We start from the raw sequence: 13987 nt of genomic DNA, 5'->3' as shown, positions 1-13987 counted from the left end.
AAAAATCATCCATAAAAATGTGCTAAGCATGGGATAGAAATATGTATAAATTACGGTTTATCAAATACCCCCACACTTAAGCATTTGCTTGTCCTCAAGCAAAATCCTCAACTCATAATCAAAAAAATTCTTCTCAAATTATAATTTCTATCGATAAATATCTCAAAATAATCCATAGGTAATCATACATTGAAAATTCAACTGAAAGAACATCAAAGTTTCAAACATTCAAAGTTGAGCATTTTATCATGAAAACATAGGTGTCTCCCCTCGTCTAAGTAATTACCTTTGATTCAAAATATCACAGAGTTTCACATCTTCACTAAAGATTCACTCAAATCACTCGAGGTGTTTAAGGACAATAAATAAAGCACTGAATAGTCAATAATGAAGAGTCATTAACATAGGCTTGCATGAAAATCAAATCTCCACCACTATAAAATGAGATGAAACATCAATCAAAAGGTCTTTAGAGGGTTGTAACGTGGCTTTGGTTAGAGGGTGTGGTCATAAACTGAAAGAAAGTGTTAGAATCGAGATTGAATTGAAAAATTGCCTAACTAGAAAAATGTCTAGTCATCAATTGCGTACAATAGAGCTTTTTTCTCAGAATATGGAATTTAACTTCTTTAGCTCAGAAGATCACTACTACTAATATGTATACATGTATTTTTTTTAAGAATAAGTCAAATTACAAAATAGAATAAAACATAGCTAAGCAACTATTCCAACTCAAGTCTCGACAAAAATAGGGATCAAATTAATTTAGGGAATTTCAACAATAATAAGTTATCGGTTAATATTGAGGGTAAATCAATGAATGGGTTGTTAGGCTCAAGGGGGTTCACTAAGGGTTAATTGTGAAGGTAGGCTTTTATGGAGTGAGTGGGTTAAACCTAAATGCCTTTATCATTTTGACATATCAAATCAAATGGTGTGGTCTTGACATGCATAATCAAGCAAGTTCTAGAATAACAATTCAATACTAACGCACTCATAATGAAAGTAAGCATGAAAGAAATAATAGATGCTCTAAAGGCTCAAGATCTCACAAAAAGTATGGCTTTTTGATGTTTAAACTTGTGAATTCCAACTCAAAATAATACTAAACTTGGGGAAACAACCTAAAAGTTTTTAATTCTTCAAAAATGAACTTATCATGCTTGATTCCCTAATGTCTTAAAGTTTATACAATCAATGCATAAATGCTTATTTTTTGATTCAAGACATATCAATAAAAATCATAAATTAATTAAAATTCATTCTAATAGTGATATGAGTGATTCACGTGAGAAAAAGACAAAATTCAGGGATTTCTAATGATGATATAAAAGACCCCCCACACTCAATATGTACATTGCCCTCAATGTACAAAGATGGATATTTGAAAAAGACAAATATATAATCATAAGATAGGGAGAGAAGTGAAACTTCCTGAATGATGAATGAATTCTTCGAACTGGAGTTTTGGAGAGTAATCGGCGTGAAAGTGGAGGAGGATACTTCAGTGGTGTTAGAGGTTCATTAGTCCATAAGTCCTGCACCGAAAGAATATTATATCTGGTGGTAGCTATGGTCATGGTCGAGCAGGACATGGTAGTCGTGGAGAACCTTTCACAGTGGAGTTTCAAGTTCCTGAGTAATAGTGAGCTTTGGAGCTCTTTCTGACTATGATAAAATCAGGAACTCTTTAAGAGGTATACTGAAGCATAATTACTCGTAATGAAATAGCCGAAGAATAAAAATTGTAAAAACTCAGGATAAAATAGTATTAAAAGGAAATAAAAATAACTTCAAAAAATAAAATAAAATAAATAATAGCTGTTTATAGAGAAATTGGGGCACACGGTCGTGGGGCACGCCCGTGTGCTCTAAGATTAGTCCGTGCGTTCCGTAATTTTTGAAATTAGGCGCATTAGTGTACACGGCCATGTGGCACGGCCATGTCGATCTCCATTTTCTTCTCTCACGCCCGTGTATGAAGGTGCATGCCCGTGTTAAATTGGCAGGTTTACCCATAGTTTCAAAACACGGGCGTGTTATTTTGGCAGTTTCGCCCACGGCCATGTCGCACGGCCGTGGCTACTTATCGCATCCCGTGTTGGGGAAGAAATTTTTGTCCTGTTTTCACACGGCCGTATCGCACGACTGTGTTGCATCCCGTGGTGTGTGCACGGCCTACAACACGCCCGTGTGCTTGGCTCTGTGGTTCTGAAAAGCTTGTGTTCAATGATTTGGTTAGTATGTTAGATTTTTAAAAATAAAATTTAAAGAAAGTAATATTGTTAGTGCTCGGGTTGTGTCCCGAGAAGCTCTTATTTATAGTATAAGCTCGACTTTTCTCTCTATTGAATGGTCATGGTGGTTTGAGGAGTTTATACTCCTTATCCATGCTATGAGTCTCATCAAAATAAGGTTTTAGGTGGATATTGTTTACCTTAAAAGTGCCGAATTTGGGATGATTTACCTCGACTATACCAAATGGGAAAATGCTAAGTATCGTAAAAGAGATTTCTTCATTCGGTTTAGCAGTGTCAATGGGAGGATCTGCGGTATCTAATGAAACTTTATCTCCAACCTTAAGTTGATTTGGTGAGGCATTGAGCTCGTTCTAGCGTAGTTTTGGTTCATTGTGTTTCCTCGGTTTAAATGTAAGCCATTCATCTAACTCCTCGATTTGTAACATTCGTTCTTCATGTATAGATCCTTTGTTGTGGAATGAACATGGCTCATGTGTGTCCTTCAAACTTATTTCCTACAAAATAGGTTGCACCGCATGATCAGTCTTAGTAGAACAATTTGTACAATCACCTTCAATTTTCGATGCGTTGTTCGGGTTGCGATCTTAAAGGTTGATTGTTTCGTCTCCTACATGAAGTGTGAGTTCACCTGTGCCAACGTCAATAATTGTTCTAGCAGTTGCTAAAAAGGGCATTCCTAAAATTAAAGGAACATTACTGTCCTCTTCTATGTCTAAAACAACAAAATCAACTGGGAATATAAATTTGTCAATTTTAACGAGTACAACTTCAATGATACCCTAGAAATCGGCGCTTTATCTCGCTAATTGAATGCTCATCCTAGTTTGTTTGGGTTTCCCTAGACCTAGTTGCTTAAACAATTTGTAAGGCATAGCACTGATACTAGCCCCCAGATCAGCCAACGTATTATTTACATCTAAACTACCAATTAAACAAGGAATCATAAAACTCCTTGGATCTTTTAGTTTGTTGGGTAGCTTATTCTGAAGAATGACTGAGCAAACCACGTTCAGCTCCACATGCGAGCTTTCATCTAACTTTCATTTATTTGCTAGAAACTCCTTGAAAAATTTGACTGCGTTTGGCATCCACGAAAGTGCTTCAATAAACTGTAGGTTAATATGTAGTTTCTTTAAGAGTTTAAGAAATTTACCAAATTGTTCATCTGAATGGTCTTTCCTTGTCGCATTGGGGTATGGCACACGAGGTTTATATTCTGTACTTACTGATTTTTGTTTGTTTTGGCCTACCTCATTCTTACCTTCACTTACCACCGATTTTGGCCTTGGTTTGCCACTAATCTTTCCTCATCTTGAATGGCAATTGCGTTGAGTTGCCTTGGGTTAGATTCAGTGTTGCTTGGCAGGCTACCCTGTGGTCGTTCGGAAATCAACTTGACGAGCTGTCCAATCTGAGTTTTGAGCCCTTGGATCGATGCTTGTTGATTTTTGAGTGCCGTCTTTATATTTTGAAAACAAGTCTTTGACACCGAGATGAATTTGGTTAGCATCTCCTCAAAGTTCGACTTTTTCTCCTACTGGTATGGTGGTTGCTGAAAGCCTGGAGGGGTGGTGGTTTCTGATTTCCTTGGCCTCCCCATGAAAAATTCGGATGATTCCTCCAACCTGCATTGTAAGTATTGCTATAAGAATTATTTTGAGATCGAGGATTGTTACCCATGTAATTTAACTGCTCGTTGTCCATGTTGTGGCCATAAGGTGGGTATTCTAAATTACTCAATTCACCTTTATTTGCTTCGCACTGCATTGCTGGGCGAACCTATGAAGAACTAAAAAAACCATCAATTTTCTTATTCAAGAGTTCTACCTGATTGGAGAGCATGGTGACCGAATCGACGTTATAAACACCGGTTGTTTTCGTTGGCTTTGTCCTCATGACTTGCCACTGATAGTTATTCAGTGACATCTCTTTTATAAATTCATAGGCATCTTTAGGTGTTTTATTATTGATGGTTCCTCTAGCGGCTGCATCAATCATCTGTCGAGTCGAAGGATTCAGGCCATTATGGAACATTTGAACCTGTAGCCAAAGCGGTAACCCATGGTGAGAGCATCTTCTTAAAAGGTCCTTGTATCTCTCCCATGCATCGTAAAGTGTTTCTAAATCTATCTGCACAAAAGAAGAGATATCATTACGTAGTTCGGCTGTTTTAGCTAGTGGAAAATATTTTAGTAAAAAAATTTCATTCATTTGTTCCCAAGTAGTGATTGACCCTCGTGATAACGAGTTCAACCATTGTTTAGCCTTATTCCTTAACGAAAAGGGAAACAACCGAAGGCGAATAACGTTATCAGAAACGCCATTAATTTTAAAGGTATCACAAAATTCCAGGAAATTTGCCAAGTGAGCGTTGGGATCCTCGTCCTGCAAACCATCAAACTGAATAAATGATTGTATCATTTGAATTGTGTTAGGTTTCAGTTCAAAATTATTTGCAGCAATAGCAGGTCTAACTATACTTGACTGAGTTCCTGTTAAATTAGGTTTAGCATAATCATACATAGTGCGCGGAGCAGGATTTTGATTAACAGCAATTGCAGGAGGTAGTGGATTTTCTTGGTTTTCAGCCATCTCCTCGGTTGTGGTTTGAATATCGTCCTCTTTCTCATTCTCTGTGTATCTTAAGCTTCACCTTATTTCTCTTTGGTTTCTGCGAACTGTGCGATCGATCTCACTGTCAAAAAGTAATGGTCCTGACGGGTTTCTTCTAGTCATAAACTAAAAGAACTTGCCAGAAAAAGGGAAAAAAAAGAATTAGTAATAAAAATTAGAGTAAAATTTAAATTGCAGAAAAAGTAAATGGCTAAAGTAATAAAAATCGAGTTTTCCTAATATCTTAGTTCCCTGGCAACGGCACCAAAAACTTGATACGTGATATTCATGACAGGTTTTAAATATTTATAATGAATCGTTCTTAAAACTAACTATTATCACAATAAAGGCAAGTGTACCTATCGAACAGTAGTATAGCTTTAGCAAGACCGGATTATCGAACCCAAAGGAACTAAAAGAACTAGTATTAACTTTCTTTTTACTATCTAGCCTAAAAAAAATAAAAGGGTTTTCTTTATCTAACTAATTAACTAAACTAAGAAATCACAGAAAATAGAATTGGGGAATCACTTTTTGGAAAAATGATTGAATTAAGACAATACCTAAGGAAAAATCCACCTAGACTTCACTTGTTATTTGACTCTGAATCGGACGATTTATTCATTTGACTTAATCCATAGAAATCCCTAAGTTATATTATTATCCCTCTCGAGACTAACAACGTCTAACCTTAGGTTGAATAATTGAAATCTCTTTCTAATTAACTCCTTAGGGTTGCATTAACTCGATCTATGGATCCCCTTATTAGGTTTCATCCTAATCTGGCAAAATCTTGTCACCCTATCTCTAGGCGCGCAACCAGCTCCGCTTAATTATGACAAATTTACTCTTAGACAGGGTTTATTCCTCCTCTAAATAAGAGCTTAACTTGAATCAATATCCTGGAATATCAAAACAAGAATTAAGAACACATAATTAAGAATAAGTCAAATATTTATCATACAATTCAGATAATAATAACAAGATCCATCTTAGGTGTAACACTCCTTACCCGAGACTGTTGCCAGAATCGAGCACGAGGCATTACTAAACTTATTCTATCCCTTAAATAGGTTTAAATTGTTTATTTAAGCATTTCGGAATGTACTGCCATTCTGCGTCGTAGTCGCCTAAAAATTCATATCTTGAGTTCCGAAACTCGAAATTAAGATCCGTAAATTTTTCCTAAAACTAGACTCATATATCTATCTACTAATTTTTTTCATAGATTTTTGACTTGGCCAATTAGTACAGTTTATTAGTTAAAGTTTCCCCTATTTCAAAACTCGACTGCACTAACCTCTTGTTACTACGAACCATGTTTCTTCCTGTAAAAAATTCATATCACTAAGCCGTTTGTTTCTCTTAAAACTAGACTCAACAAGGATTATAACCATATAAAGTATACCTTCTAATTAGTTTTGTACAATTTATGGTGAATTTCCAAAGTTGAAACAGGGGTTCCAGAAATCGCTCGACCCTGTTTCACTAAAACTCAGATATATCATGAAATATAATACCTTTACCTATTTTTCTTATTCCATAAGAAAATAGACATAATAAGATTTAATTTCATATATTATTCATCTTAAAACTATGTTTATGCAATTTTAGTGATTTTTCAAAGTTACGTCATTGCTGTTACTTGAATCTGTTTTTAGGTTACTTTCACATTTTCATAATTTTCATGTGATAATCACCATTCAATCATACATATTAATAAACATGCATATCATCGGCCATTTTATTAGCTAATCACTAGCAAGTATTTACATATCATTCATTGTTCATATTATACCAAAAGTGGCTAAGTTTCTATACATGCCATACACAAAACAAAACGCCTAATTATACCGAAGTTATTTCTTTGATAGTGTGATCGGCCTCCGACGTTTCCTTCGATCCCGAGTGGCTAGATAAGTACTATAAGAAGAAGAAAATAAAGAGATTAAGCACTAGGCTTAGTAAGCTTACAAGCAAATAAATCACAACATTCAACATAATGGATAATTATGCATAATATCATCTAACATCATAAATTTCTTTACTTCTCAATTTCTATCTTCTTCTTTATTCCCTTACCTTCTTTCTTACGACCTTTCCTTTTCATAAGTATAATCTACTTTTCCTTTGCTGTTAATTTACTGTAATTTAACTCGTATCCTGACCCGTTGAACCACTCGGAATACTAAGGATACTAGGGTCGTTCTGCTCTATCAATATCACCGCCAATGCCATGTCTTTGACATGGACTTACATGAATTATTCTGTCTCCAATGCCATATATAATATGGACTTACATGGCTCAATCCTGTCTCCAAAGCCATATTTCTAATATGGACTTACATGGCTCATTTTGTTTCATCTCCGTCAACCCTAATATCCTAACATTCCTAGGGTTCAACCGGGCTTTCTAACACTTTTCCTCTGTCACTTCACCTTAAATTCGACTTTAAATATTTTCATAACATAAATATATAAATGCTGAAATTGACAATAATAATGTAAAATAAAAGAATATTGCATTTATTTTCTGTAAACTTACCTCGATACAAAATGTGACTAAACTTTACAATTTAGTCCTTTACTTTTCTTTTCCCGATCTACTCTCAATTTCGCTCTTCTTGATCTATAATAGCAAATTTAGCTTATTTAATATCAACATTTATCAAAACAACCCTTTACTCAAACTTTTGCAAAATTACATTTTGCCCCTAAACTTTCACATATTTGCACTTTTGCCCCAAGGCTCGTAAATTAAACTTCATCCTATTTTCTTATGTTTTATGACATGCTGATCATTTTTCCTTCTATGGCAACATCAAATTCACACACTAACATGTACTTATGACTATTAGGTATTTTTACCGATTAAGCCTTTTACTCGTTTTCACTTAAAACCAAGTAGCACAAGTTGTCTAACATAATTTAAAACCTCATATTCCATCATAAAACATCAAAATACACAAATTTCACCTATGGGTATTTTTCCAAATTTGATTCCTAACTTAAATTATTGCTAGCATAAGCTTTATCGAGCTATCGGGACTTCAAAAACGTAAAGATCATTAAAAACGGGGATTGGAATCACTTACTATGAAGCTTGAAAGTTGAAGAAACCCCAGCTATGGAGAGAGGTAAGGTTCTGCTGGTAACTTGAAGAAGATGATACAATTTTATCATCTTTTTTACCTTTTTATTAATGTTAATAACCAAATGACCAAAATGCCCCTCCTTACTAAACTTTCAAAAATTCCTTCCATGTCCTAATTTTGTCCATGAACTTAAAATTGGTCAAATTACCATTTAAGATCTCCTAATTAATATTCCAAAATAATTTCATACTAAAAACTTCTAGAATGCAAGTTTTGCAAATTATTCGATTTAGTCCCTAACCTCAATTTAAGCACTTTATGCATAGAATTTTATCACGAAATTTTCACACAATCATGTAATCATACCATGAACCTCAAAATAATAATAATATATATATATATATATATTTTACCCTGAATTTTTGGTTTCGCAACCACTGTTCCGTTTAGGCCCTATTTCGGAATGTTACATTAGGTTTCATCCCCCTTAGGTATATAGGGGTTTTAGTTCATAACTAAAAAGGTAAACATCTTAGAAGAATAATGAATACAAAACATAAAGAAAAACCCAAAACTCCTGAAGGGAAATTGAGGGGAGATATTCAGTCTTGATGATGAATCCGGCTTCTGAGATAGATCAATCGACTTTCCTTGAGCAGTTCCCTGCTTCCTTCTCCATGGCTCTTTTTCCTCCTCCTCTAGGGTGTATTTATAGGCTTTAGAATGCCTAAGAACCCTCAAAATTGGCCTTTTCCGAATTGGACTCAATTTCAGCTCAACAGGGACATGCCCGTGTAATATGCCCGTGTGCGATTACTTTAGGCTGTGGTCAAACCTGTTAAATAGGCACAGGCGTGTGGTCCACCCGTGTGAGTCGTGTTTCAGTTCTTCCAAATTGACACGACCTTGTGGTCTGTCCGTGTGAGGAGGCTATGTTAATTTCGTACGTTGGCCCATTTTCTCTATTTTTGCCCCGTTTCTCATTCCTTTCACTCTCCTATGCTCACCTAAGTATTAAACATGAAATTAAGGCATTAAGAGCATCGAATTCACCAATTTTAAGGAAAAATCATCCATAAAAATGTGCTAATCATGGGATAGAAATATGTATAAATTACAGTTTATCATGCCGCCTAATTAGCTCGAGGATCATTGGATATCGGAGGCATCAATCACACTATCATCCGAAGCACTTGGTATAGTTAGATCTTTTATTTTGATCATGGCATGTATAAGACCTTGACTTTTGAGTTTTGTGTCATTGTTAATTGGCCAAATGTATTGGCTTAATCTAATATTTGTTTCATTTTGTATAAGGCCATGGAAAATGGCTAATATTGAAACTTATTATGTGAATGCAAACTAGCCTTTCATGAATGTGAATTGTTGGCATGGTTGAATACATGTAATGTATATAGGTCTTAACTATGGTTGTTTGGTTGATGTTAGAATCTATTTCAGGGTGGCAAAGGCTTATTAGATAGCCTTATATTGTCCACACGGGTAGACACACGAGTGTGTGTTTAGGACGTGGGTGACACACGGTCAGCCCCATTGGCGTGTTATCCGGCCATGTGTCCTATGCACGTAAAATTTGCAAGTTAATATGCATGGTAGTAAATACACGGGCAAAGACACGACTGTGTGTCTCAGCATATGGAGGACACGGCCTCTGGCCACGGGTGTGTGCCTTGGCCATGTGCCATAAATTGGATGCTGATGTCAGAAACAGAATGTCAAGGTTTTTAGACACGGGCTAAGACACGAGCGTGTCATGACCGTGTGAGGGACACGAGCAATGGACGCGGGCGTGTGTCAGACCATGTGAAAACCCCTGGAGGTTCAAATTTTTAGAATTTAATTTGCACGGGCATGGAACATGGGCGTGTCCCTAGATGCTTAGGCCGTGTGTGTTACACGGGCCATCAGTACGACCATGTTATAATGACCACATGGGCGTGTTGCCCTTCCACACAGGCGTGAGCCCTATTTCAAGAGTCATTTTTATTAAATCGGTTTAAGGACTGGAGTTGTGTGACATCCCAAAATTGACCCTAGTCGGGATGTGGTTTCGGGACCATGAAAACCGAGGCATAAAAATAATTTATAATTTATTTTGATGCCTATAATATGTGTTAATTCATGTGTGACATTTTGATGTTTGATTTAGAGTTATAAATGTGAATTTCACTAGAAAGGGCCTAGTAGTAAACATTGAAAGTATGATGGGGAAATGTGGGATGACTAGTTGATAATACATGCAAAAATAAGGATTTGCATGTCAAATTTCCCCTAACATGAAGTGGCCGGCCATGACAAGGAATCATGGGCTAAACATGTCATGAAACATGTTTTGTTGGTGCACTAGGAGAAACAATAAACAAATGAGTATGGGTAATAAAGAAAGAAAAAAAAATGTGTGTGTGTGGTGAAACCCCCCTTGCCGTGCATTGTGGAAGAGAAAAGAAAAATTTTGTTCATCCATTTTCTCTTCTTTGGCCGAAAATACTAAGGAAAAAGGGAGGATTTTTGCTTCATGCTTGGTTTAGAAGAGAACTAGAAGGGGATTTGGCTATACTTGCATCAAGATTAAGGTATGTTTGAGGTTGTGTCATGAGATTCATGCTTGTTTTGGTTGCTAACTTGATGTGCATGTTAGCCATGGTTCAAATCCTTGTTATGCCATGGAAATGGTATTTGGCCAAGGTGGATTTTGTGTTAATGCCATTGCATGTTAAATATGAAGCTTGTTAATGGTGTACGTGATGGGGATTGATGGCTCTTGGACTTTCTTTTTAGTATTTTGAGTGAGACATTAAGTTCTTTGCTTAATCATGACCAAAATGATGGTGTTGTGATGTATTCGGTCATGGTATATCCATTAAGTATGATTCATGCATGTTGCATGGTAGGTAAGATTTGAGCTTTGAATATGTGTTTGCACATGATGAATTGGTATGACATATATACTATTTCAAGGTATATATTTGCTTGGGATGATGTTTTCGGTTATGTAGTACATGAGAGATGTGTATTGAGCTACAATATGTAATCGTTAGTTAGTAAAATGCATGCTGTTTTTGTGTGGTATTAAGTGCATAATCGGCCTCAACATGGACATGCATATTCGGCCACATGAGGGGAAATTGGTGTGCATGCATTCGGTTAGAGGCAAGCATATTGATGCCTATTCTTGGCTTAGAAAATTCGCTAAGAGGAATACTAACTAAGGTGTTGAGTTCGATTCATGATTTTGTACATATGCGACTTTGATGCCTAATGAGTAGATATTTATATATTGGCTAGGCATCTTGAATTCCTCTTCCGATGCTCAATTGATAAAACCAATTTATTTGTTAAATTTAGCTCAAGAAGCTAGAGGTGGAGAATCAAGCAAAGGCAAAGGAAAGATAATCGAGTAGTCGATTGGAAATCGTTTCATCCAATATAAGGTAAGTCATTAAGCATATATTTGGTGTTGATGTAAATGACCATAATATATACACAATTGTGTTTAAATGAATTGATGTGTAAATGGAAATGTATGTGTATGGAATGATGCCATTGTTGAATGTATAAAGGCAGCAAAATGCATAAGGTATTGGTCTCGGCACTAAGTGTGCGGGTATAAATGGACACGGTGACAAGATTGGCACTAAGTGTGCGGGTTTAAAATTGTACAGCACTAAGTGTGCGAGTTTGATTATATAGCACTAAGTGTGCGAGCTGAAAAATATATAGCACTAAGTGTGCGGATTCACTATATGCTCTTGTATTACAATTGGCACTGAGTGTGCGACATTATCGAGATAATCCCGGACAGCGGATCGGGTAAGTACCTCGAGCTCATGATGAATAGAGAATACGTTCATGCTTGGGGTTGAATTGGTAAGCCTTAAATCTATGTGATGACTGAAATTGTATGGTTGTGCTGGAAAATGAGTTAATGTGTAAAAATGCTTCGATTATCTTGTTGTGTAGAATATGAAATGTGGATGTATGACTTGGTACGAGATTGGACCGAAAGGTCCGAGGTATTATGGTATAGATTCGATATGGATGAGTACCTAGCCTCGTTTGCTGTACATGTTGTAGTGAGTGTATCGATTGGATTGATGAATGCTTATGACTTCTTGAGTTGTAAACTCACTCGGTGTTTTTTCTTGTCACCCATTTTAGGTCTCTCGGATTCGTATTGCTTGCATGATCGGGACCGTCATTGAAGTCATCACACCGGCTGAAATCTTGTGGTATTGTTTTCGTTGTTGAAGAACATTTGGCATGTATAGGCTATTATATTTTGTCGAATTGTGGGTTGTAAACTTTAAGCCATGTGAAAATGGCCTATGTGGTCGTCGAGTGGGATGCTAGAACCTATAGCCACGAGTCTTAGAAACTCTAATTTTGATAAGGTGGTCACAATTTGTGTCATGTATGATGGATGATTAAGGCCAAGGAAAGATTCATGAAATCGGCATAGTCTCTGCAGTAACTGTTGCGGACAGCAGCAGTGAGATGAGATTGAAAAATCACTAAAAATAGTAGAAGTAGAATTAAATAGTGGGTAAATTATGAAATTGAACCTTGATGAATCTATTTTCATATGGATGAAACGAAACGACCATATGAGCAGTATACTGAGAAATATTAAAGTTCTCGTGAGACAGGGCCAGAACGGTTTCTGGGTCCCCTGACGCGACTTTGAAAATTTACCATAAATTATCCAGAAAGAATTAGGAGTCATGCCTTATATGTACAGATTCCATTTTGAGTCTAGTTTCATTAGAAACAAACGACACCAGTATTAAAGCCCTGTACAGAGAGATATTCAAGTTGTAACACGCAAAGGTCAGAGCAGTCGATCCCTGTAACATGGGTGACTTTAACTAATAAACTGTACCAATTGGCCCGACCAAAAATTCTAGAAATAAATCCATGGATGGGTATGTGAGTCTAAATTCAGGTAAAATTTACGAAACCAGTTTCTGAGTTTTGAAACTCGAGATATGATTTTTAAGGCGACGGTGACGCAGTTTTCCAGCCTGACTGGAAATGACAAATTGGTTGGTACCTTGAGAGGATTTGGCGTTAACCTCTCGTGTCCGACACGGCGACGGTCACGAGTTAGGGTGTTACAATTTTATTGGTATCAGAGCTATGGTTTAGTCGGTTCTAGGACTACCATAGCGCGTGTGAGTCTAGCTATACATGCCAAATTGTTAGTCTTTGAATAATGTGATGACTTGACGGTTGAAATTTTTGTTTTAAATAGCAATGGAACCCGGATAGAGACCCTTGGCGGATGACGTTGAAGGTGTAGCGGCTGCTCCCACACAAGGGACACCGCTGTTGAGCCTCATCATCCGCGAATAATCAAAATGAAGGGCGAAACAAGCCTTCTTCACCATGATGAATGAGTGGGTCGCGCAATATGCCCGAACCGACCCGGCTGTCCAACCATTCCGAATTTAAATACTCCACCCCAAGAGCCCGTAATGCCATCTGCCATCGATCCTGTGAGGTGAGTAAACCACCGTGGACTTGATTAGGAAGCGTGGGGCCGAGGAGTTTAAGGCCATAGTTACCGAGCGATGCCGAAAGGGCCGAAGTTTCGCTTGATAACACCATTAGAGTGTTTGATGAATTGTCATGCACACCGATGAATGTCTTAAGTGTGCTATATCTTTGTTGCGAGACTCACCTACTATTGGTGGAGGACCTTGATTTCCATAGTCCCAAAGGAACAAGTTACTTGGGATTTCTTTCAAACAAATTTGGAAGAAATATATTAGTCAACGGTTCATTGATCGAAGCGTAAGGAGTTCTTGGAACTCAAGCAAGGCCGTATGATCAGATCTCGAATCTGAACATGAGTTCGTAAGACTTAATCGGTATGCTCGGAGTGTGTGGTGATGAGGTTGCGATGTGCAAAAGATTTGAAGAAGGATTGAATGAAGAGTTAAAGTTACTAGTGGGAATTTTGGAGATAAAGGAGTTCGTGACACTAGTCGAACGAGC

General features: G+C 36.9%; 1 non-coding gene across 1 annotated transcript; it reads left to right on the top strand.

The window, feature by feature from the left end:
- Positions 1 to 4317: 4317 nt before the first annotated feature.
- Positions 4318 to 4423, top strand: LOC128291155 (small nucleolar RNA R71). The gene has a single exon (XR_008280931.1). It is a non-coding gene; the product is annotated as a small nucleolar RNA R71 (small nucleolar RNA).
- Positions 4424 to 13987: the final 9564 nt, after the last annotated feature.

Source organism: Gossypium arboreum, chromosome 3, assembly GCF_025698485.1.
Source record: "Gossypium arboreum isolate Shixiya-1 chromosome 3, ASM2569848v2, whole genome shotgun sequence".
NCBI lineage: Eukaryota > Viridiplantae > Streptophyta > Magnoliopsida > Malvales > Malvaceae > Gossypium > Gossypium arboreum.
The sequence above is the reverse complement of the archived record's forward strand: the minus strand, read 5'-3'. Positions and strand labels throughout refer to the sequence as shown.